Source organism: Ambystoma mexicanum, chromosome 11, assembly GCF_040938575.1.
Source record: "Ambystoma mexicanum isolate Mex_15411 chromosome 11, UKY_AmexF1_1, whole genome shotgun sequence".
Taxonomy (NCBI): Eukaryota; Metazoa; Chordata; class Amphibia; order Caudata; family Ambystomatidae; genus Ambystoma; species Ambystoma mexicanum.
In genome coordinates, this window is record NC_090934.1 from 1,302,199,587 (window position 1) to 1,302,226,737 (window position 27,151).

Here is a 27,151-nt window from a genome sequence, read left to right on the forward strand (position 1 = left end):
TGTGACCTAATCTACTATGCCGTATGCACACCAAAACGTGCATTCAGCATTTTAGATATGATGTTTTCCTTCATTTCCAGTGTGATCACGCATAAATTGTTAGGTCACCTTTCACATATTACAACGCTGCCTGCATGAGTGTGTCTTTATGCGCAGTGTAATGCTCCAGGAAGGGGAGCCATGCCATGTCGATATGGGAGTGTGTTTCTAACAATGCTGCTGTGATGCTCTCCATCTGGAATATCTCGTGGGCTTTGCTCAACCATTCCTTCTTTGTGGGCTCTTTAATACTCGTGGTATGAAGGGAATGATTGGTGCAATTGCAACTTTGTATTGCCCTTGAACTCTGCTGGTAGACAAACGATTGGTAAAATAGTGTCATTTGCAAGTGGAAACGCTGCTTGTAAACAGTGAGCTGTCAGAATTGTATCACTCGCAGGAATGAACATTTCACAGAGAACCTCCATTGGCCTTTGAAATTGGGTTTCCATTTCTGTGGGGTTCCTTGGCAGTAGTAAAAAGGGCTGTTCGAGTGTTTGTTTTTTTATTTATTTTTTTACAAAGCTGAATGTTAACCAGGCTATTTAACTCTGTTTTCTCTCAGGGAATTTGGGTCTAAGGCACACAACTCACAGCAAGTGCATATCTTGTAATGACTACATAGTGAATATTGATGGACAAACAGGCCAGACGATGGAATCAGGTTAACAAAGTGTTTTATTAACAAATGTGTACAGGGTTGACCAAAATTAGAAAAACATTTCTGAATTAAACTGAAAGTTCTGGGGCTGGTTCTTCTCCTTTCTGGGGGGAGTGCTCTGGGAAAACCTATTCAAAGAAAGGTCTCCCTCGAAAGTAAAGTGTTCTAACAAATGTTCTGTCAGTGCTCAGAAAGGCCAGGGCCATGTGACCCACGGCAAAGCCCTACTATAAATCATGAGGCCACCATCCTGGCTTTTCTCACCATTCTCATTGTCTTTTCTCCTTGATTCTCAGTCCCTGGAGATCACTGCAATCTTGGAGACTGTGGGTGGATTCTGCAAGTGAGTGGTGATCCTTCCAAGATGGTTTAGAGCCAGAGGACAAGATGATTCCATAAAGCTAGGACAGGTTCCCAGTAAGTTCCCCACCTCCTCCTCTCTGTCAGGTTCTGCTCCTCCAGTCCTAAGCTCTAATACTTCTCTCTTCCTCACCACGTCACCTCAACTTACGCTCCCAGGAAACGTTTCCCTCTGTTATGTTATCTACCTTGCTGGGGGTACCCTTTTTAGTCTTCGGCCCCTCCATTTCCTATACTTTTTTGTAGATGTTGCCTGACACATCTTTCTGACATTGTCTCCTTTGGCTTTCAGACGTTTCTCTATTCCTCCACCTTGTTCAACATTCCCTCTATGTTTCTCTTTCCGCTTTTTCCTTTATTCATCTCTCATCACTATATTCTTGCACCATGGTCCTATCTACACACCTTTGGGTCCCTCTTTTACAACTCTGAAGATATTCTAAATCTCTTACTACTCCCCAAACTTCTTCACCCCTTTGGACATCTTCTTCACTCCTTTGGACATCTTCTTCACCCCTTTGGCCACGCCTGTCACAGTTATTCTTCACTTATTCTGCTCTTACATTCCTCCCCCCATTATGGCACTTTCCTCACAACCACCAAGGATTTTCACTTTCCCCAATCTCCAGGTACTGCTTCTCCCAACCCTTTGGGTCTCTTGATTCGGCACCTTTGTGGACTGACTGTACCCAGCCTCCTTGGTCCTCCAGCATCCTCCTGCTGCCTCCTGATTGCTGCTCTCCCCAGGCTATGCTTCAGCTTCCTGCCTCCAGCTCCCTATCCTGCTTCGTCTCTTCTTCTTCTCTTTAGCCAGCACAGAATGAGCCCTTCTTCATACCTCCACCTCCTATTGACTGAGCCCTTGAGGTTTTGTATGGCTTTGGCCCCTCCTTTCATCCTCTATCTGACTGAATGGGAATCCGGTGTGGTATATGGGAAGGGGATTGGCTTGTCCCTCCCACTCGGTGGCCCTCCTTCTGCCTAACATACCCTGGCTCCAAGCCTTTTTCTGTGATAAGGGAGCATGATTGTGCTTCATTAGATTAGTAAACTAGGGAGTAAGAGTTTTCAGGGCCTGACCGCACATCCTTTGTCTGCTGGACCGCAGCTTTGGGAGCTACAGTCACCGTATTGGGGTTCCAAATTCCCTCAGGTTAAGTTGCTGGCTGATTGTGTGGGAGGGTACTGCGATCTAGTTAAGGTCTCCCTCTTTATTTAGTTGGATTTTAGAGCGGTTTCAGCACCCGTGTGGGTGGATCCAAAGATTGGAGAATTGGTGGTTCCAGGGGAATTCTGCACCTTTATTTTCTTAAAGCAACCAGAGTAGCTACAGTTATGCTATGGTAAGCATCTGCCTTCTATGTAGTGGGGTCAGCCCTGGGATCCTCTGCATGCTGACCCTGGGCTCAGCTTATGGTACTTGTGATATCTAGCCCCATTGGTAAATCCCACCATCCACCAATGCAGTGAGGCAGGGCACTTAGTCACAATGGCTAAGCACGAACTGCATGAAGAGCACAAAACTCACTTTGCACGCATATCTGATAGTTACTCCACATCCGAGCATGCACTGCGTTAGGAGCACAAAAGTCAATGTGGGCGCATATATCTGGCTGTGGTTATATGTCCAAGCATGCACTGCGTTAAAAGCACTAAACTCACTGCGAGCCCATATCTGACTGAGACTACACACCTGAGCAGGCACTGTTTTCAGACCAGAAAACAGACAATGGGTGCATGCTTAGCAGTGAATAAAGTGCACAGCCTGCACCATGTTAGGAGTTCACTGTGGGAACATATCTGGCAGTGCCTACACATCATAGCGCAAACTCACGGTGGGCATATATCTGTCCTAGCGTACGCTGTGTTAAGTGCACAAACCTCACTGTGCACTGTGGGAGCATTGCTGGCATTCAGTACACATGTGAGCATGCAATGCATTAAGAGCATGCGCTGCGTTAACAACACAAACCTCACTGTGGGCACATACATGGCAGAGACTACACTCACTTTCGGGGTGCCCTGAACCACAGATGATCCACCAATCAATACTGTACTTTACATTTTCATGAACCAACATGTTGCTGTTTTCCACTTCCAGCTCAATGCCAGACATGTGCGGCAGATAACTCCTGTGGTTAGCTTTATTCTGTGTTTCCAGAATATGATTGACTTGTGCAGCCAAACTGTCCTCTCACCATCTTACTGAAGGAGCTGATCTATTATGGTGCCTAGATGCTTTAAGGGAAGTGGAGAAAAGCAAGTCTATGCCAGCAGAGTATAATGCAGAGGAGCAGTTACATGCCTCTGCAGGAAATCCCGCCCCCTGCCTCCTATATGTTGGAAGTCTGAAATCCTGCCGTGTTTGACACCAGCAGTTGTGCCAATACCGCAGCATATATTCAAAAGAAGATACCCATTAATACAACCCTATCGAATTTATCCCTGATGGGACGACAATCTGAGGGAGGAACTCCATGAAGGAATATGAAAAAGAGCAAAAAGAAATGGTAGTGATTACACACAAGACATGTGCGACGTCCCGAGTTATTGGCTGATGAGGATGCATGGATCCCACAGAAACTAATGACGAAGGAAAGAGTCGACTGGAGTTTTAAATTAGAGAAAATTGATTACATGTGCACGAAGTGCTGCAGAGAATCAACCGTTCAATAACTGTACAGATGCTGAAATGCAAGTAGATTAAGTCATCATAGAAGCTGGCTATACGTAGTCAATAGAATGCAGGCAAAGCTGCCTTTGTATAGAAGCTGGACATCGGTATCATACATTTTAGTAAGCCAGGACCCATGAAGAAGAATGGGAGAATTGTGTCGCAGCAAGAATAGGCTGTTTGGCCTGGTATCAAATCTGAAGCAACCAAGGTCGGTTATCTATTCTTGAAAGGAGTGAATGTGTGAAGGATGAATCATCTCTTGTTAAGGTGCAAAAAAAGAACACCAAGAGTGGCAAGTATTATTCATTTAAGACATTTAAAATCTGCAAAATGGACAAAGTCGTGATCCCGTGTCAAGTGAGCCAAGGATGAAAATAGAGTCGAACTTGGAGTCCTAGAACAGTGATAGTGATTGCTTGCACTCCCATGTATTCCCAAAAACAAGGATACTTTGCAAGGCCAAGTTCAAAAACAATGTACATGGCAGAAGGCATGGGTGATTAGAGATGTTGGGCTAATTGATGGGGAGATAGAGTCAGGCCCACCTCCTTGCACCTGGCTCTGGGCTTACATGCTGCTAAGTGACCAAATGTTCCAGACATGGCACACGCATGCCAACCAATTGTGGAGGTCCGTATAATGAAGGTCCTGATAGTTGAAGACCAATTGAAAACTGTGTTCTTAATGGTTTTAAAGATTACATGTTTTAGACGTAGGCATATGTTGTCCACCTGACAGTGGGCAGCCAATCATAATCTTAGGTCCTGTGCAATGTATACTTAGATGTTCTCTTTAAGCCTATCACAATCCCTAGTAGGTTTTTTATTATTTGCCCCATAGTATGATGTCATCTCTGACGTATTTTTAGTTTGAAGTCTATGTTTTGTGAAAAGATCACGGAGAGAAATTGAGCGAACATCCGTTGATGTCCGTTGTAACTACCTGTTTTAGATAATAACAGTACTTTGACATCTTCCCGAGTTGGTTCGTTATTTGGACTCAGAGTTATTCTGTGAACCCATCCATGGCATGCGCATTCCTAAAAGGCCCTGAGCGCAATACTGTTGAATGAACTACAACTGGAACGGAGCATAGCACAGGAGCAACGCGCGGGTCTTGGAAGCAAGACCACGCAGTGCAACAGAGGTTCGAAACCCAGATCTGCGCTTAGAATCCGAACTCAGGTATGGTATTAGGTGCAACATAAAAAACAATGAAATAAATAAATAAACCCTCTCTCTCTATTGCACCACAAAACGTAGTTACTACTTACTAATTCCCTTCTCTGGGTAGGATTTTCACTGGTGTGGGGTTAGATTGTCGATCACACTATAAATCCAGTAGCCATCCAGCTTCTTGCTCATTGCTGTAGTTATGGGCCTAGCTATTGCTGTGAGAGTAGTGAGAGCAGTAACAGTCATAATGACACTGCAATACCAATACAATTCAGAATGCAAAATGGTACAGTTGTCACAACAAGTGGCCGTAAAAATGGGTTGAATGCTGCAGAGGATGGACAGCACGCTTGGTGGGAATTAATACATTGGCTGAATCATTGCTTGATCGAGCACCATAAAAAGATACACCATTTAAACGTGGCACCATCATAACATACCACAATCAAATGTTATATTGTTTCCCAAGTTTGAGGTAGCTCATTGATTTTATTTAGCACTTGTATCATCACACGGAATAAGCCAGGGAGTCTCCCTGGATGTGCACCTGTCGGTAATGCACCCGGCTGTGAACGGCTCTGTGCAGCCCACGAAAAAGGCCTTTCCTTGCTACAAAAAGCACCCCATTACATATTTCTATAAAAGAACGTCCTCTTCAATGGCTCCCAAGAACACAACATTCCCAATTCACCGGGGCAGGAGCAGTAGAATTTTGCATTTCCTACGCCAGACCTTCATCCTGCATTACGCAACAATTAACAGCTGATGTCATTGACATCATATGATATGATAGTTTATCTATATAGCGCCTATACACAATGTGTTTCAAAGCGCATCAAAGCAAGGGAGGGAACAAGGGAAAATACAATGACATTGTTACAGGCCATGAACAGTAAGGATGTGAAATGAACTATCGTACTCAGCCTGACGACATTTCAGATAGTGCAAGAGCTAAGACATAGATAAGGGAGGGGGAAAGTGGGAAGGAAATGGAAACAGACAGGCGACTACCGTACTATGCCTGACGACATTTCTGGTAGAGTCGGAGAAAAACAAAGGTGAGGGAGAGGGTTGCCGAAACAAGCGACTATCGTACTAAGCCTGACAACATTTCAGATAGTGCTGGAGAGGGGGGCGACAGTAAGGGAAGGGGGGACTAGACATACGAGGTTGCTATCATACTAGGTCCAGGGACAATTCTGATAGAGTAAGTGCATAGATGAAAGTAAGGGGAGGAGATAGGAAAAGGGAGAAAGGAGAAGGGAGAGGAGGAGAGAACAGAGAGTAAGCAGTCAAAAAGAGTGGAGAAGCAAGAGGGAAGAGCGAATACAATTGCAGAAGTTAATAGTAACACATAACGTTGCAAGCCAGGATACAAGATGAAGATGGGAACAGCATGATTGAGGGCCGCCATGAGTAAAAGATGCAAAGCAAGTCCAGCATGAGAGGTGAGAATGGATGACACATCATGAATCAATGAAGTCCATAAAAGTCAAACCTCAGCATTGGCCACATGACGGTGATGGTGAAACCAGAATGTATCACCACAGACTTCTGCAGAAGAAGGCTGGAGGGGCAAGGGGAAGCAGGGTAGAAGGATCAAGCAAATCATGTACCACCTGTGTGCGAGAAGGGGGGCACAAGGGAACATCACAGGGGGATCAGAGGGGGTGGGGATGGCCTGTGGGGACATAGGGTGTAAACACATGTTGGTGTATGCTTACCTGCTGTCTGTGCTGGGGGTCGGGCCCTGACTCCTACTGGTCCGAACAGGTCCAAACACGAATTGCCATTTTCTTTGTCTGCCCTTCGTTTCGACGCCCGGGCGAGAGACACCCTTGATCTAAGTGTTAAGAGCAGGATGGAAGAGGCTGGGCTAAGAAGGTGGGTGATGCTTAGGCCAGGTGACCTAGGTCCACTTTGACCTGCTCGCCAGCTGCAAAGGAAAAGAGGTTGGAGGGCTCCTTAAGTAGGGAAAGAGCGGCAAGCAGGAAGGCACCAGGTGGGCGGGGCTTGCTAAGTGGTGAAAAAAGAGCGTCAACCAGGAAGGCACCAGGTGGCCGAGGCTTAGGCCAGGTGACCTAGATCCACTTGCACCTGCTCCCCAGCTGTGTCCGATATTCCATGTCCACCTCGACCCTGAATCATACCGCTTCTTATGGCGATGGGTGCTTGGTCGGTGATAGTCAAAATGAAAAGTATAGAATTTGAAACTGGATCCTGCATTGCACTGTATACTGAAAGGAGAGAAAACACTGTGACCAACACACTATTGTGCAGATTGTGTGGTGCAGTGCACTTGTCCAGCAAAACACATGCATCTCCTGTCACAGATGCAAAAGGTCACAGTATCCGTGTTGTGAGACAGCTGTGCAAAGCACAATATACAGTCCGTCATCACAAATCGATAGAGAACACATACTGTTTCAAGCCTGCACCGTGCAGATAGTGGCACTGCCCTCTCCGCCATAGGGAAACATACTTGAATACACCAGAGGACACTCAAGGATACAAGGGGTCTTGTTCAGGATCAAGGTGGCCATGAAATAGCCGAAATACCATGTCTCAATGACATGAACTGTGCTGGTGTGAGAGGTAAGTGAAGCCAGCGTCTCAATTGACTGTCATTTCAGAAATGGGCAGTTTCATTTTTGGCAAAGTCCTGTGACATCACAAAGAGGGTCACAAGTGACTTGGTTGACAAAGGCATATGCAAAAGGGGAGCATATTGGTATCAGTTCAATTAAACATGACAGTAAAACAGACAAGGGGTCAATGTTTTTAGGTCCTGATTTAGGAGAAAAGGTGGAGAAAATAAAGAGACTGAGATGTGTGTTTGTGCGCTAATAATAAGCTATGAGTGCACTGCATGGTGGAACTTGAATGTACCAATGTGTCTATATGAGTAAACATAGAGGAGACACATTCTGTATGAGAAGCAAAGAGGGGTCTGGAAATCTCTCTACCAGCACGAACACAGTGCAATGACCTGTCCTTGGGTGAATAACCTCTGGGAGAGACTCTACCAAGTCTTTAGCTCACTGTCCCTTTCACAGAGAAGAAATGTCCCTGCGTCTTGGCCAGGGGCAGTCCAGCACCAAAATACTAGGCAATTCTCCTCTGAACAAGAGTACCAACATCAACCCCATACACGTGTTTCAGCCTTGTTGGGCATCATCAGTGAGGTGAAGCTGTGCCTCTCTAAAAACAGTGAGCAAGGGGTCCACATCTGGATTGCCCTGGTAACTTAGGGTGAGACCCAAAGTTAATTTATGCAAAACAAAGGGGGATCTGGGACTCTCTCTACCAGCACGAACACAGCACAACCCTCCCCAGTAGAAGTAGACAGAGAGGGGTTGCCTTCCTCGGACAACGTAGGTTTCAATTATTTGAAACAACAAATGTACAACTTTACTTGATGTGTTATGATTTGTAGGATGAGAGTCAAAACTGTTTTTTGGTAGTTAGGAAACATCTTCTATAAAGCCACGAAATGACATATATTTTGATAATGTGGGCACCTTTTGATTGCCTGGTCATTTACTGCCATCTTCATGGTCCCCAGCTTTGCACTTACATTCCTTTACTTTACTTTAGTTTAATCACTTGTATAGCGCGGCCATGGACACTTGGGCATTAGGGCGCTGACAAAAACAAAAAGCAAGGCAAAGATCCTAGGGTAGGATCAAAGAGAAATTCAAGAAGTCAAACAAAGTCAGAGACGATAACCTAAATAACCAGGTTTTCAGTTTTTTTTTTTAAAGACTCGAGATTAGGCTGAGCTCTCAGATACAGGAGGAGATTATTCCATGCCATAGGGGCAGCAAGATGAAAGCCTCCTTTCTCTGCCCTTCTGGTCCTGCTTCTGGGGATACTTTGGAGTCTCGAAGTACTAGATCTCAAGGCGCAACCTTGAATTTTGTCCGTGATGAGTTGTCTCAAGTATCTGTGCATAATGCCTTGGATACACTTAAAAGTAATCACCAATTGCCGATATTGGACTCGGGCCGCCACTGTGCGCCAGTGCAGATACCTTCTGGCAATAGAGACGTGGCGCAGCGTTTAAGCCCCGTCACAACACGTAACGCACCATTCTGTACAACCTGAAGTCGGTTCATGCCTGACTTGTTTATGCCCACCAGGAGACTGCAGCAATAGTCAATTTTGGCTCCGATAATCGCTCAAGCTAAGGTTTCGGCGTTGGTTTGATTAATGAAAGGCCTGAGATGGGCGAGCAATTTTATGTGAAAAGATGCAGCGGAGACGAGGCTTCCTGCATGAGCTTTCATTGATAGCTTTTGATCTAACACAACCCCTAAGGTTTTGACCTTTTTCAAAGGAGTTATTGAAACTTCGCCAAGACGAAAACTGAGATAGGATGAGCCCAGTTTGGATAACGAAGAAGGCGAGCCCATGAAAAGGAGCTCCGTCTTGTTCTTATCGAGAGCAAGGTTATTCATCAACATCCAGTCCTATATAAGTGAGTACACACGGTTCAATTCAGCCTCGTCCACTGAGTGAGTGCCCACCAAGGGAACACCGCACTGGGAATTATCCACATAGTTGGTGAACATGATCCCCTTCTGATCCAACGAAGCAAAGAAGGGGACCATGAAGATTTTGTAGAGGCAAGGGGATAGGCAAGCGCCCTGTGGGATGCCTAAATTAACAAGAATGGGGGGAGCTTCCGCTTACCCGGAAAACACTATGCTTTCGGGGTTATTCAAAAATGAGGCAATCCATTTTACTGCCATGGGCGAGAGATTAGCTACTGCCTCCAACCTGTCAACCAGAATAGAATGGTCAACCAGGTCAAAGACAGCAGATAAGTCAAGGAGCATCAACATGGAGGCGGAGCCCCTATCCATGTGCTCGATGAGCCTGGATTTGAGTTCTAATAGGGCGGTTTCAGTGCCAAAGCCGACTCTGAAACCGGACTGACAGGGGTTGAGCACAGGATAGTTATTAAGGTGTAGTGCAAGCTGTTAATATGCAACTCTGTCCAAGATTTTCAAAAGAAACAGCGTGCTGGTAATTGGTCGGTAATTGAGAGGATCTTTAGGACAGAGGGTGGGTTTTTTAATGATAGGAGTGACCCAGGCCTGTTTGAGATTCTTAGGCACAGAACCTTCGAGAGAGGCATTTACAAATTTACAGATGGCGGCTAGAAGAACTGGGGGACAAGTCTTCACAATCAATGCCGAGCAAGGATTACCCTTACAGGAAGTGACTGAAACGTTTCACTATATCTTCAAGTTCTTCCTCAGAAATGTGGGAGAAGGTAAATTGGGGAATGGCGAGGTTTCTTAAGAGCGGATCGGTCCCCTTCAGGTTGGAGGCAGGCGACTGTTCTTTTATTCTGCGAATAAGGTCCATCCTAATCACCTTCAATTTGTTCCTCATGGCGTCCTGAGACACCAAGCATCACCCTTATTAACTGGAGCCACATCCGGTAGACATATGTTCTCCTGCTCTTTGAGAATTTTAAATAATTCTCTCGATTGTGATTGTGATACCTACGGCTGGCCCATCTAGTCTGCACATGCCCTGCCTTCTCTTGACATACAGGACCTACTTGGTCTCGAGCTTTACCCTTCCCTTTACTCTTACTTCAAGCTTCACCGTTGATGTTATGTAATACCTATCCAATGTCCTTCAGGAAGAGTGTTTGTAGTTGTATACAAAACAGGTGTAGGGAAACACAGGTCGTCCAGCTTTGCCCTTGCCTCAATTTTGCTGTACCAACCCATCTTCATAGTTCATACCTTCGCTTCATACAGGCCCCAAGATGGCTGCAGCTTTACCCTGGCTTTCCAGTGCCATTTCTACCATGTATCTGTAAATGTTCTGCCTTCTTATGACACCCAGGCCTTCAACGTCTCCAGCTTTACCCTTGCCTGCCTTCGGGCAGCAGCACTCAGGCATCCCTGATAATCAGCTCTGGGAGTGCTGGGTGTACAGAAATCGGACTGTCCCAGATACCAGCCAATGAGGTGCTAGGGAAACTTCATTCGAATGGTCCCACACACCAGGCCGCATAGTGGTGCAAGGTAAACAGCATTCCATGGCAGTAGCCGGGCTCTTTCAAAAAGGAGAATCTAGCCTGCTTAAATGAAGCCACAAGCCCCAGAATGCAAATTGCTGTCGAAGGTCCAACACATGACATGGAGCTACATGGCATTAGTAATAATATTGTTCTTTTATGTAGGATTCCATGACCTATTCTTTCTACTTCTTATTCCTTTTAAATTTTTACTACCCAATTCAATACAATGCAACTCAATATACTGACCTCTGAAGAGCAGAGGTTGCATTACTGGTCTTTGGCAGTAGAGCAGCACTTTGCAGACAGAGGTCAGGTGCGAGCGCTGAACTCGCTCAGCTCTCTTATCAGCTCTGGCTCCAGGATTATTTCTCTTTTTCTTAATTTTTATGTACTATCTAATCTGCTTCTCGGCTGTACAGATTGTTGCAGAAAGTACAGCTGAAGAGTGACTTAAAATAGACTCCCTGGATTTATCTGGGCACATTTGTCAAGCCCGGAGCAGTGGAGTTAGCCATCCAGGTTAATTGGGCGTATGGTGACAGGAATAATTACCAGAGATGTGGGTGCCAGTCCTGTAATTACCTTTCAATCTTAAATGTAAGCGGGGCTGCGCAACGCGCGCCATCCATTCTTTCAATTATATTCAAGTTGTGGAGAGCATGGCGCTGCTGTGCTAATCATATTGGTTATTTTGTGCCGGGGAAAGAAAGATGGTTGCCACTACAAGACATGTTAGTCAGAAGCAGTTTGACTAATTCGCAGGGATTAATCCACAGGGCTGTAATGCCTGATAACAGCAGTGCTGGAGAGACCAGATAGCTGCTTGCTCGTTGCCTCATTAGAGGACCTGCCCAAGTCCTGATACCGGAATTGTGTATCTGTGAAATATTGTTGCAAAGCCTTTAACAGGCTGCCTGTTATAAACACTGTGGTTGTGGAATGCTGCAATGATCTTTTTTTTCAGTGTAATCTTTCTGGAAGGCTGCTTTTGGTTATGGTTTCACATCACTTTCCCGCGTGCATTTTCTAAAATCTGAGGACATCCGTGGGAATAGTTTTTATGCACTAAAAAACATTGCTCCAAGCTATGAGTTAACATTGCTCATGACATTGGCCGTCATTACGACTTTGGCGGTAGCCAAGCCGCTATTGGCGGAATGGCTGCCGCCAAAATCGGGTCCGGGTTCCCCAAATGGGGAATTACTGGGCCATTCCGAGTTCGGAGGGCCCGGTAATTCCTCCCTTCAGGAACCCGGGCCTGGACCTTCCCCATTCCCATTTCAGCCCCCATAGGGCTGAATGGGAATGGGAGAGGGAGTAAACAACGGGCCTATTACGAGCGGCCCGTTGTTTGCGCCCTCTTCCCCTCGCGGGACCCGCTCTGTACGTCTGGTAAAACCAGACGTACAGAGCGGGTCCCGCGAGGGGACCTCGTAATCAGGCGGTACGGGGTTGACGGCGCTGGCACCTTTACCGGCACCGCTAACCCCTTACTGCCTGAATTGTAATGAGGCCCATTTGTCTTTTTATATTTCAATCAAATGCATGCAAGAATAAAAGCATTTTTTCAGCAGACTGGATTCTTATTTAGTACTTTTTTTGTATAGTGGCACATGTCGACTTGCAGCTACTTCAAAGCACTTGCGTACATGGAAAATCCTGTTGCCAAATTTTGGTCATTTGCATGGTGGAGTTACAATTAAATGCTGCCCGACATGCCTTACATAGACACTGCGAGAATGGCAGGCAGCGTTTACAATCAATCCATATGCAGTCTTTCTGGTTTATGCTGGTGCATAATTCCGGTGGACCCCATAGGGATCTCCAGCATTTGATCCAGCATTAGGAGTCTAAATGAGGGTGGGGTTTTAACTGATAGCAATCTGTCCTTCCAGAAACACATAGCCAAGAAAGCCCAATTAGCCTGGCTCAGAATCTCTACCCTTCAAAATAAAATCAAACCCTTCATCCAGCCGCAGGGCTTCCAGACCGTAGGGCAGGCCCTTGTGGTCTTGCACGTAGATGGGGAAATGCTCTCCTGACAGGGCTCCCAGCTGCTCACTTTGCTCCCTTAAAAGCAGTCCACCATGTTGCAGTATGTCTTATTACGGGAGCATGGAAATTTGACCGAATTACCCTAATTTCATGCAAATTACATTGGCCTCCACTGCAAGCCAGGATACTGTTCAAGACTGCATGTGTCATCTACAAAGCAGACACGAGTAGCAAACCAGTGTACTTAGTGGTTAAGCTTCACATATCTTGTGGCACACGCTCCTCATGCAGCAAACCGACCGACTGGCTTGAATCACAACTCATCCGCAAAGAGAGGACCCGCAAACAATCCTTCTCTGAGTCTTCCGTTCTTGCAGTGGGGAGTTTTTGATGGGCCCGAGCGTCTCTGTGCTGGTAATTGGGGTGACTGCAATAGGGTCAAATGTTACGACTTAAAAGGATAATTAGTGATCAAACTGAATTGGAACAAGAGCTAATTAAATTGGGCAAGAAGTTCGAGGACCGTGGATACCATGAAGAAGAGATACAGAAAGCAACAGAGAAGGTAGCCACCAAAACAAGAGCTGAAACTTTACTGCCAAAGAACAAATCAACGACACCATCATTGGTGTACGTTTCAAGATTTTCCACGCAGAGTACGCAAATTAAGAGATGCATAAATAAACATTGGGAAATACTGACGAAAGATGAAAGGACCAAAGATCTCTTTTCTGCTCCTCCATTATTTGCGTACCAGAGATCAAGTAATTTAAGAGATTTCTTAGTCAACACACGTGATGACACGCCTAGAAACAGATTGACAACCAGACGGATTGGCACCTATCCGTGCCTCAACTGTGGCAATTGTAACATCATAATAAAAGGCAGGACAGTGTTACATCCCTACACAGGAGAGCAGATTACTCTAAGATGCCAGGCGACCTGCAATATAGAAAACTGCGTATACTGTATACGATGTCCCTGCGGGACAGGGGCGTTGCTAGGGGGGGGCTATAGCCCCTGATCTTTTGGTTGTAGCCCCGGATAGAATCTCAGGAGCTACAGCCAAAAGTCTAGCTAGCCCCCAGTCCCAACAGTTCCGACATCAGCTTAGCCCCGGGTCTTTTCCAGACCTAGCAACTCCCCTGCTGCGGGATATACTACGTTGGCGAAACAGGACGAAAACTGCGCATACGTATTAACGAACATAAATCATGCATACGTAATAACAACGCCAACTCAGCAGTAGCAAAGCATTTCAATAAGAAGAAACACAACATTTCACAACTTAGGTTTCAAGTACTAGAACTAATTGATAACCGCTCGAGAGACATTAAAAAGAAGAGACAGCAGAGAGAAGCATACTGGATCGATCGACTGGAAGCATTATCCCCAAGAGGAATTAACGATGAATTTGATTTAAATTGTTTTTTGTAAAATATATTTTTCATTAGAGTTTTTTGCATTTAATAATGGTATTTGGTATTATCACTCAGCATTAATTTATTTTTATATTTTTTATTATTTTTGAAGTTATTATCTTTTTCCATTCATATTATGCTTCACATGGACTAAAATTGACTGATACCTTGGTTTGAATATGTTTGAATATGTGTTTGCATTGCTAAATTTAGTTTTCAAAAACACATCTCTAACCATACACATATAAGTTACAGTTCGTTCTACCTCCAAGATTTTATAGCTACTGTCCACCAATAGCATTACAAATAGCATCACTCACACGCATAGTCACTATCTAACTTAAGATTTTTTTATAGAGCCTCTGTTGGACTGATTGCGAACTAATTGCCCCGCTATGTGAGACAATAGCGAGCCCACACCAAGATGGCTGCCTCATTTGAAGTGGGCAGCCATTTTAGATACACGCGTTGCCGTAGCAATGGTCTACTCCTTCAGTAACACACACAGCAGCAAGCTGCTCGAAGTGCGGTCACGAGAGGATTGCATTGAATGGCAGTATTTTCTTTGAGGTAAGCCACAGATTCTGCAGCCATAGGAACGTTAAAACCTACTATTGGTAATCGCTCGAACATGAGTTTCACTGACGATATTTCACTTTATCACAGTATTAACTGCAAGTACACGGAAACGTGTTCCAGGGCAGTTGGCGCTCAGAAACTTGAAACACTGACAGGTCAGTGCTTTAAATAGACAATATGAATGTGACACTAAGCCAATAAGCAGTATGGTTATACCAGGATCAGAATCGATGTACAAATAGTGGCTCAAGATGACGATTTTTTGCTATTCATCACGACGAATAATGTACATCATTTTGTGTTTAACATGTGGAATATAATCGAATATTGTACCAATGCTACACACGTGATTTCTGGGATAGAAGAACTGAATTATTTGACAGATGTTTTGATACCAGTCACTAATGATGCCATATGTTTCTTTATCTTTTTCTCTCTACATATTACTTGTTTTCTGTTGTGTCTTCTGTGGGTACCCTGTCATTTTAAATGCTCATGTAATATGCCTACTGTGGCACACACTTATAATTGTTTGATTGATTTAAAATATGGATCGAAAGGATACACAATCCTGTACATAATAACGTGGCTCTGAAGAAGGAAATTAGTATTTCCGAAATGCATTAGCCATAAAGGGTTTTTCGTTTGCCTATGACATACAAATCTTTCTAACTGGTGATTTTTAACAAGCAACAATCATTTAAGAAGATGCAACATAGTGATTAAAGATAATCACTTTGAAATCATTTGAACTTTGTTTTGACTATCATTTTCCAAAGAAATTTAACATACATTACTCAACCATTTTTGGTGATACCCTTCTAAGCAATTACAATAGAACTACAATGATTTGCTAAACTACTCTACTGACTATAGTGAACAAAGCTGTGCTCCCTCTCCCCCCTTTTCTACATGTAATAGGGTCTCCGCCGCTTCTTGACAAGTGGTAGCAGAGGGATGGTCGCTAAGAACGTTCGGCAGTAAGCCGCCTCATCCTGCTGCATGCCAGAGGGGCTGCACAGCGACCCGTGGTAATCGACGCCTAAATCCACGTGTGGGCAAAAAAGAGAAGAGGTCGACAGGAGCGGCCTTTGGAGGAAATTCCTGCCTACTTCCCATGGGACGCCTAGCAGACCGGACAGCAGAGTGGCAGGCTGTGGGAAAATCGGTGTCCGAGGGGCTTCAGCGGACCACAGAGTTTAAGTATAGACTCAGCGATATGGCAAATGGCAGGGGAAGGAAATGTTCCACTTGATGTTTTATCTTGCAGTTTTTGTTCTGCGTAAGGATTACCTGTTCTTTAGGTGGTCAGTTTGGGCGTCAGCTTAGATGGTCAGCTTAGCTTGCCGATGAAAAAACTTTGAAAAAAGAAAAGAAAAAAATGTAATGCTTTAATTGTGAGTTAGGCAATTTAGCTTGGCTCATGGATGATTATGTATGGGTTGCCTGAGTATAGGTGTTAGCAGGAGAAGCTACCTTATATCATGGAAGGTGCTTTCCTAATTTATCTCTCTGAGATGCATTCCTATATGGCAACGCTATATAAGAGGGAACGGGTGACTTAATGGTTTACCCTGTTAGTGAGGCAGGAAGACGGCCGTGTGCCTATTACATTATGTTTGTCATTGTGTTTGGGTGATTAATAAGTGGACCTACATGCTGATGGGTTGGGCATTGAGATATTTTTTTCCTCTAAGGTATTGTTGACGTAACCTGTAAGGTTGTTTAATACGTCTTGACGTGTACTGAAAGTGGTGGATTTCAGTGAGTAGATTGTTAATTGAGTTTAAGAACCAGTGTTGTGACATTGGAGTGGTGCTTGAGAAGTGCACTAGTGGAGTTGTGATTTGAGCCTTCAGGGTGAAGGGCCACATTGGGGCGGTGTGCGGAGCACACCCTCGTTGAAGGTGGATGAGCCAGAGAGGCTAAGGAAAATATTTAATTGCCTTGTTATGATTTGGAGACATGGTATTTGAGAGACAATATTGAGATTGTAAATTGCAAAATTGTAAGGTATAGTGGAGGTGTCAAAATCCCGATTTGAGGTCAGGTAAGTTTTCACAAGTGTTATATACGGTGAAGGAATGAGGGATACATCTCTTCAACACTTATGTAATTCCCTCTGCGGTATCAAGACAAAATACTCAAGTACAGCGTGGAATGGACCCGCGACACCGAGGGCAAGTTGGCAAAGCCATGGCCCAAAGATGGAAGCTTTTCCAAATGTGTGCAACAACATTTGAAGGGGGACAAATTAAGCAAGCAACTGGACATATTAGAGTTATGGAAAATGTTTCAGGACGAGGAAGGAGACTTGATCCAATGGCATTGGATGCTGAGTGAACGGGATATGCAAGGAAAAAACAGCCCTCTGCTCCCCCTCCTCCTCTTCAAACTCCTTGCCCCCTTACACTGGAACTCCCTACCTCTCTCTATCTGCCCCTCCCCCACCTATTCCTCCTTCTGCTCATCATTGAAATAACTTCTTCTTTACTCCCCTCCCTGACACCTTTCCCCTCTCTCCATTCTCACCTTCCTTCTAATACCCTTTCCTTGTTCTCCTTATCTTTATCTTTTCCTGTCTCTCCTGTGATCTACTCTCTTTTGTTGCTCCCTTCACTCATTACTCTCTCCTTCTCTTTCCTTCCCTACCCCCTCCTCTCCTCTCCTTTCTTACATGCAAATTGTTCTAAATGCCAATTTTATGGTTTGATTCATGTATACTGTTATTGCTTCTACTGTTCCGTGTTTGATGTGTTTTTGTTGTTAACTGTAAAGCGCCTTAGTTTAAGGCGCTATATAAAACAATAAAATACAAATACAAATGCAAACTGTGGACGTAGATGCAGCAGCAGAAAGTAAGGGTTTGTATCCCATAAAAGAGTTAAAAGCAGCAGAGGGATACAGCCATCCCACATTCGCACCACCAGCGTATAGCGTTGGAGATGCACTTAGTGGAGCAAAGCATGTGGGTAAATTAAAGCGAGATATCAGCAGTGAATGTAAGCAGCGCAGCAAGCTGCAAGTGAAGCTAAAGGAGAATGACTTGGGTAAAACAGGGCTTAGCAAGGGCCATGGATTGATAGTTCCGAATGGCCAGAAGCGAGACAGGGCATGTGGGGAAAGAACTACCGAGTAGTAAAGACACAGAGGAGGAAGCTAAAGAATGGGCACAGATAATGTAGGAAGTACATAGACGGGAAAGGGAAGAGAAGGAGCGGAGCGAAAGGTTGCCAAAATAGAAAGAGCGTGCAGAAGCACAAGAAAGAGAATAAAAGAAGGTGAAAAAACAGAGAGAGATAGAGGACATAGCAAGGAGGAAAGCAGAAGAAGAGCGGGAAAAGATATTGCAGATAAGGAATGAGAAAAGGTGGTTATACGTCGAGTGGCTCGTTCAAGAGCACCAATGCAGGGATGAAGAGGAGCAGAGATGCAAGCGGGAGAGAGAGGGGAGCAGAGAGAGATGCTCTTTGAAGGACGACTGCCTCACAGGCAGATAGAAGTGTTACTAGGCCCTAGGGTGGGGGGAGCAGGATTAAAAACCGAGCCAAGGGAAAGCAACAGAAAGACCCAATGTTACAGAGGTTTAGCTTTGAGGACGAGCGAGAAGGGGACAGTGACAGTACTATCGGGACCATGGGGTCAGACGAGAATCAACAGGGGAGTTATGACAACGAATTTGGAAGGCCCTCTGATAGAGACACAGTATGGGAAGGCAGGAAGACATGGAAAGAGGAGAGGAGGACATTGAAGGGCAACTGCCGGGTCCTAAGGGTGGATTGTGCAGTGCAGATGATATTACTTTGTATACCAGAGGCTCAGGGCCCTGACAGGATGGAAACAGACAGAAATGGCAAGGGCGTTCACCAACATTGGAGCCATGGGGAGAAAGGCCAGAGGGGCAAGACTGACAGAGTACCCATTATTGGAGAAGCGTGGTGGGCAGCCTCAGTACATTCCGTGGCAGCAAATGGACACGGACAATTTAAGATGTGAGCTAACTTCATTGACTGCTGGGGCTGGAAAATGGATTCATGAGCTCGAAAGACTGACAGCAGGGACGACAATAGCGGTGGGTGACATAAAGCATTTACTCTCAGCCATTCTTGCGTAGGTAGCAGACGATTTATGAAAAATAGCAGGTTATCCCAGAGTGACTGCACAGAATATGGCACATGATGGTGGTCTGTTCAATAACTGCAGACCGGCCCTATGGCAAGCTCTAAGGGTTCAATACCCATACAGCACGGATATAAGCGTGATATTGGCATGCAAAATGCATGAGGAGGAACACCCATTTCAAAATATTCAAGAAATTCAAGAGCAAAGGTGTTTCAAATTGAGAGAGCCGTGGGACAAAAGAGTGGGTTTATTTTACAACATATTATGGCAAGAGTTACCTGAGCAGGTACATAAACAGCCTAAAAAGCCAGTAGGGATGGAGGCGAAGTCATGGTCAGAAATTCAGCCAATCATAGTGCACTATTGTAGGCTAATGAAAATAAATGTGAGAAAGAAGCATGAGGAGAGAAAACAGTAAGAAGCAAAGTTAGTGCAGAAGAAATTATCCAAGTAAACAATGGAAGGGACAATGATAATGAGTAGGGAGGGATTGGTTACTCAGCATACACAGATCAGACTGCAAATAGCAGGAGGAGGCTTCACAGTGTGAGGGGATATGACTCAGTGGCCACAGGAACGAGGAGAGGTACCTTGGGGAAGAGGGTTTGAGTATCAAATGCAACAGGATACAGAGGGGGTTCATGGGGGAAAGCAAAGATTGATGGGGGTCCTGTACAATGCTTGGTGTGTAAATGGCCCACATATCTCGAGCGTGTAGGGATAGGTGTAGGATGAACCAGGATGGAGAATGCAGCACCAACTAACATACAGAGCAGACTGGCTGTTATGCCTAGGATCAAACGTAGGTGCAGGCATACGCTCCACGACAGATGCCCACACAGGACATGCAAATGCAGCCATATTAGCCCATGACACATGCATCGCAGACGCAAGGACACATGCAGCCTTCACAATTAGCAAAGCAGAACATCATAACCATGACACATGCCGACTTCACAATGCCGACTCCTGTGCACAAGTTGAGTGGGGGGCTGACTGTTTTAGGGGACAATCAATACACAGGGATGGGAATGTCATTATACCCACAATAGGACAGCCCACAGACAGACCTGATGTGTTCAATCCTATCCATTACACCTAATGGTGTAATTAGGTATTGCTGAGGAACCACGTATAGAGGTGACAATAGGTGACTACACTTTTTCTTTTCTGGTGGATACAGAGGCGACTCGGTCCTGTATCAGGGAAGGAAGATACCCAATGTAAGGCACTGCGATTAATGCACAGGGATTCTTGGTTCCTTTTACCTATGAACTTCCACTTTCTGCAGGAGAACACGACCTGACCGTGCCACTATTATATTCTCGAAAGAGACCATTAAACATAATGGGTAGAGACATGATGAGCCAATTTAACATGACCATTTCTTTCACAGACCAGGGGATAGTGTGCTCGATGCCAGGAATTTATTACATAAATGTGAGGTAGCTCGTCCAGGCATATTGCGGACAGACCGGGGGGGTGTCCACCGATGTTGAGCTGTTCCAAAATGGAACAGAAGTATTGATAGCGTGGCTCCCAGGGAAACTGTCATGATGCCCGCTCCCGGGGAGCCGGTTCAAGCCCTGCGTCCCCGAAAGCGGACATACAGTCCCCAAGGAAGGACCCAGCAACCCCACATAGGGGCCCTTTGGACAGTGTCCTGGCGCCTATGGCACCAGGCTCATAAAAGACATCAGTCCTGGCGCCATAGGCGCCAGGCTCATTATGGGAGTGCTTGGGTGCACTTACCTGATGCAGACCATGCTGCAGGATCCCGGCCTCCTTCAGGCCTGAAAGGAACTACTTTACCTGGGAGACTAATTTACCATCCGGGCGTGGTCGGGGAAGGATACATACCTGATTGGAGGAAGGATACATACCTGGAACTTCTTCCAAGGCTATTTAAACCCCACCTGAATAGCCACACGTGCTTCGCGTTGTTCTGCATCTAGCAGCTGGACGCTCACCGTGTCTGCTCCTGCATCCTGCCTTCTGCCACGCCTGCCAGCATCCTGGATCACCTGCAAAGGAAAAGAAGAAGAGAACAGAAGAAGGAAAAGTCCGTACCTGCTAAATCCTCATCCCGGAGACATCTCGCCGACAATCCTGAAAAGGAAGACTTTAATTTAAAAGCTCATCGCGTCGATCGCTGCAGCGCCGCATTCCACTCACCTTTACAGGGCGCCTCCATGTTCAGCAGCGATCATCCGTATTCACAGTCACGCCCCAGCGCATAGGGAGAAAAAGACCAGAACAAAAGGTGAGAGAGAGAAGGGAATAAGGAAAGCTAAATCTCCATGTTAAGACTTACCTGTTGATTCATTCCCTCTTCATTTCGGGTACGCGCCGCATCCTGGCATTTCCGGACCCCGGCCCTTAAGGGGAAAAAGAGACATCAGCATTAATGAGCGAATGAAAAGACATTACCAAAAAACGCTCATTAAAGACTTACCTGATTTCTACAAGGATTTCACCTCTCATCTCGGGTCGGTGCCTGTTCCCCGGCATTCCGTACCACAGCCCTTATGGGGAAAAAGACACTAGCATTAGTACATTAATGCATGGACACAAGGGGAACCTCTTATCAAAAAAACTTACCTGGAAGCCAAGCAAGTTTGGTTCTCACCAATCCGAAAATCCAGTGAAGTAACTGGATATCAACGCGCCCCTGCATCAGAAGCAGGATGGAGAGCTCGTCCTTCCAGACCCTAAGGTGAGACGCTACGAGAAATAACAGAAGGGTTTCGAGGAGGGTGAGAGGGGAAAGTGGGAGGCCGATTGCATTACCCCGCAGACAGTTAATCCCCTATTTTCGCCTACAGAAGGATACTTCTGCGAGCCAGGCAAGCCAGATTTGGGGGCCCGGTCCAGTCCGTCTTCCGAACCCTGCGCATCACCTTAGAAGAGGTCACAGCAGCGCGAACCAGGCCAGCGCCTCCGTGGGAGTCAGGTGAGCGTAACAGATACAGGGAAGACTGTTGTGCATAGCCAATGACTTCTTATTTAGACCATAGATTCTCCTCGATGAAATGGAAGGAAAAGTGATTCCAATACTACTTGAGGCAGTCATAGTGGGAGATGAGAGAATAGTATTGCATGGGACTGAGGACACAGGGCGATCAAGAAGGATGGTGATTGTAGTGGGGGAAGGATACTGGTTGACTGATGTGACAGATGAGTAACTATTTCAAGATGATGTATAAGATCACAAAGTGATTTTTGACATAAGCACTACATACTGGGTGAGAATACATTACAGGTAAGTGCCACAGAGAATGGCCGGGTTGGGAAATGCACCACCACCATTTCTTGAGGAAGACTTGGGGCGAGTACCCAGCGTCTTATGAACCAGTGGTCCTATGACATGGGTCTGCTAAAAGGTATAGGCGCAGTCAAGCTAAATCTTAAACCCAGAGCTATTTTACCAAGGGCGAGACTATACCCCTCCCAAAGGAAGCAGACAGAGGTATTTATGAGATGATTGCTGTGCTAGTGAAGCAAAGCATTCTGTAACCATCAAAATTGCAGTGTAACACTGCAGTGTAACCTGTAAAATGACGACAGGGGCATGACATTTTTTTCAGGATTTGCGTCTCTTCAACCAGATCGTTGAAGCATGTTTCCTGTTAGTTCAAAGTCCAGTGACAATTCTGTGGAGCATCACGATGGAAGCTTCCCACTCCACGGTAATAGACTTGAAGAATGCCTTCTTTTCTGTACCGCTCCATGAAGAGTCACAGGACCTGACCTCTTTTCTATGTAGAAACCAGAAGTGGAAACACACAAGATTACAAAAGGGGTACTCTGAGTCACCTTCTATCTTCAATAGGATCCTGCAGATGGATTTTGGCCACATATAGATGGGGAGCACCGTCATTCAGTATGTGGACAACATCTGGATTTGTAGCAAGTCAGAGCAACAGTGTAAAAATTACTCAGTATACTTGTTCATAGTATTGGCAGAGAAGGGTTACAAGGTGGACAAGGCAAAATTACCATATTTCCAGAAGGAAGTGCTATATATCAGACAACTGATATCACAGGAAGGCGAGACAAGTGACTCCAGAAAGGGCAGAGGCAATCTACAGAACACTGATGCCAAAGACAGTAAGGGAGGTACAGAGGTTCTTGGGCCTCTGCAATTATTCCAGAGCATATGTGTTTGATTATAGCAAATGTACGAGAGCCTTGTTAAGTGGACTCATGGAGGCATAGAGAGGGGACGGCAAGTTGCTGTGGACCCACAAAATGAATGAAGCATTTGAGGAGCTGAATAAAGCAATATGCATAGCTCCAGAGTTAGGGATCCCAGACTAACGGAGTAGTGATGACTGCAGTACTCACAAAGAAGACTACCCAAGGCCACAATCCACTGGCCTTTTATAGTGAATGTTTAGACCCGGTAATGAGAGGACATAATACATGCGAACAAGCTCTGGTTGCTGTTACATTTGTGGTAGATAAGTCAGCGAGTATTGTGATGGGGTGCAGTACCACGCTTTACGTGGAGGATGCCCTCTTTGCAATCCTTGAAAGACCCACAAGTCCGCTGACCACACAAAGAGCTTCTGGATAAGAGGTAATTATCTTGAACCCAGCAATAAAGTTGGTGAGGTGCAGAACTGTAAACTCAGTGACATTTGTAGCTGAACCAGTGGAGGAGGGAGACTATGTACATGACTGTACTATGCACATGGAACATTATGAGGACCTTCCCAAAGTCGGGGATACGTCACTTGAGGGGGGAGAGGTGCTTTATATTGACGGGTCTTCGATGATAGACCAGATAATGGGGAAAAGACATACATGGACGGCAGTGGTGAGAATACATTCGGACAGGACAGCTGAAGTAATAGCAAGTGCGAGATTGCCTTCACATTTTCAGTGCAAGCGGCAGAATTAGTGGCTCTCATAATGGCATTAGAAGCATCCAGGGACCAGGAATTAACAGTGTATTACGATTCGGCCTATGTGACATCTACAGTACACTCTGGGTTGTCACGATGGCAGAGGAGGGGCTTTTGATGTGCTGATGGCACACCGGTACAGCACGTGCCCCAATTGGGCAGGATCATACACACACTCCAACTCCCAACTGCAATAGCGGTCGTGAAGTGCCAGCTCACACGAGAGGAGAGAACCTAGTCTCCTGGGGCAACAAAGCCATAGACGTGTAAGCAAAGCGCACAGCATACTTCCCTGAAGTAAATGACTTTGATACTCCCCCAAACACACGTATCCGTGCACACAATATGATTCTAAAGAAAGGCTATAATACCTTGCCAGCCATGCAGATAATGGAATTTCAGGGAAGGGCACCAATAGAGGAGTCAGAATTATGAGTGAGAAGGGCATTCTGAATATCCCTCATTGACACTTTGTGGCAACAGGAGAGCACAGGCAAACTAGTAATTCCAATAGTACTATTGCAGATTGTGCACACACAATTGCACTATCCTACTCATCTTGGTAAGGACGTACTTGCCGCACACATTGGGGAACAGTGGTTCTGTCCAAATATGGCAGAGCATATAGCGCATTCAGGGGAAATCGTGTCACCTTTAAGAAATGTACGGCTGGGCATACTTTACGTGTAGTGAGGGGAGCCATACCCTGCCCGATTGGTCCTTTCCAACACCTCCACATAGCGTATGTCGATACGATCCAGGTGTGCCAGGGCTACCGCTACATGATAGTGGTTGTGCGCCCATTTTCCTGATCGATCGAAACTGGCCCCTGATCACACCATGACAGTCTCAGAGCAGAGAAATTCCTTGTTAGAGAGGTGTTCCCACGATAGAGGGTGTGTGAGGTTCTGAGTCTGACAATGGACCTCTTTTTGTAAATGAGACTTTTGAGCACATCACAACTCTACTGGGGATACAGCACAAATTCTCCTGTGTCTATCACCCGCAAGCAAATTGGTTCTGTGAGCACCTCAACGGCCTGCTCAAAGAGATGATTACAAAAAATAAAAGCCACCCTAAAAAAGGGATGGCTCAATTGTTTGCCCATAGCCCTGTTCACACTGCGCAATCAGCCCAGATCCGATCACCTCTTAATACCCCTTGAGGTGGTAAATAAACGGCGCATGCAACTAACCGTGGCTCCTCCCACTAGGGCATTTACATATGCCCATGCCACCTCTGGCGTATTTGGTAATGAAATGCAGGAATATATTGACTCTTTATTGGCTAGTGCCTCTTTTATTTCTCACCAACTGAAGGCACAGTGGGAGAAGTTGAAGAACAGCCAGGAAGATGACACCCCTGAAATTAATGAAGGACTCCATAATACCGCCACTACTTTTCCCTGGGGACAATGTTCTTTTGAGAAATGTTATCCGGCCCTGGTAAAAGCCTAGGGCTGTACGTTGCAGAGAAGGCCACAGATCATGCAGTTAAACTGAGTGGTGAGAAGGTTTGGAACTACATTGGCGACATTAAGTGCTGCCGAGGTGAGACCCCACCCACCCAAACGAAGACGATTTAATGTAAGAAGAAGAACAAAACAAGGGAGAAGCACCACAACCGTGGCTAACCCGGTCCAGCACCAAAGAGTTAGGGAAGGACAATATGCACACCTAGATTAGGCCCATTATCTTTTCTTTACAATAGGTATTCATCGAGAAAGTACAGACTGTCTGAGATACCTGGTTCCCAATCGACAAATGTCCTTTCAAGAGTACTTTATTAGTTTTGTGAAACAATCAGAAACAGAGCGAATGATTCCTTCATGATTGTTTTTCAATGATTTTCTGCTTTATGTAGCTCACAACTACCCACAGTTGACCAGCGGAGACCCATCCATCATTGACTTACTCAGTGATTCGAGAATCTGCATAGTGTGGGAGAAATTGTTGTATGCAGTACTCGCCCAATACTATAGACATAGAGCTTTACCTATTACATGCTAACCTCATAATCATGGATTCTTGAGGTATTTCAGGTGAGATTTACAGACCCTTGGAGCAATGCAAGAAAACACACAGTGATAAAAAAAATGGGAAATGTAATTTGAAATCTTGTGATAACGTTCTGTGCTTTCTGTTGTCTCTACTTCTTTACCCTTGTTGTATTGTAAAGGATTTTATTTTCACATGCACAAGCCCTGACCCCTACTAACATAACCCCTATCCATGCCATCATCAAAGCCATATATGGGCAGGCGATATGCACTGCTAAGGAAGTAAAGCGACTTAGGCGCAGTCCAGACATAGACTTCAGCCAGGTAAATTCCTATCTAACTGATTCGGCCCGTATTTCAAACAACGGTGGTATAAACACATGGCTAAGCTAGGAAAGGAAACCACAGGGGATAGCTGTTATGTCTGTTCTCTCATCCCCTACGCCATGAGTGCATCCAGGACATTCATAGCAACTGAAATTCCAAAGGCCAGAGCACAACGCCTCATGCATTTATCACTCTGCACCACAAGAGGACGATTTCAAGGGAGATAAGCCACACTAACGTGGATGTCAGAAAGAGATTCCTGTATGAAGATAGTTACATCAAGACTCAAGAAATGATGGATGATTACCGGAGTGCATTCAAGACCATAGAATATATCACTGAAGGGCCGCAAAAAGTAAAAACAAAGGTAATGACACAAAAGGAGTTACAGTGGCCCAAGACAGGACCAAGAGAGATATGAGGAATGGAAGGATGCTGGGAATGACTGCAGATGCTAGTTTATGGAGATGCTAGTTCATGGACAAGTGTACACAGCAGAAGAGTGGAAGGAAGGAGTGGTTGGGAGCAAAGCACATGCGCTCCTAACAGTTCCAGTGGAAGTAGTGCAAAAGGAAAAGGACAACTGCATAAAGGAAAGGGAAGCAAGTGTGAAACTTCTCACATGGGTAGAAAACGAAGCAGGGCCCATGCCCATAATACTGATTGAGGGAGCGTCTTTATGTTTCCAGAATGATGATCCAGTAAAGGTGGGAGAGAATAAGGGGCATAAACAGACCTCAGAGATACCAGGCATGAAGGTTGAAACCGCAGTGCTTATGGACCACTACTGGGCCTGCAGGTAGAGGGCATACCTGGAACTGCCACCCAACTGGGGAAGAA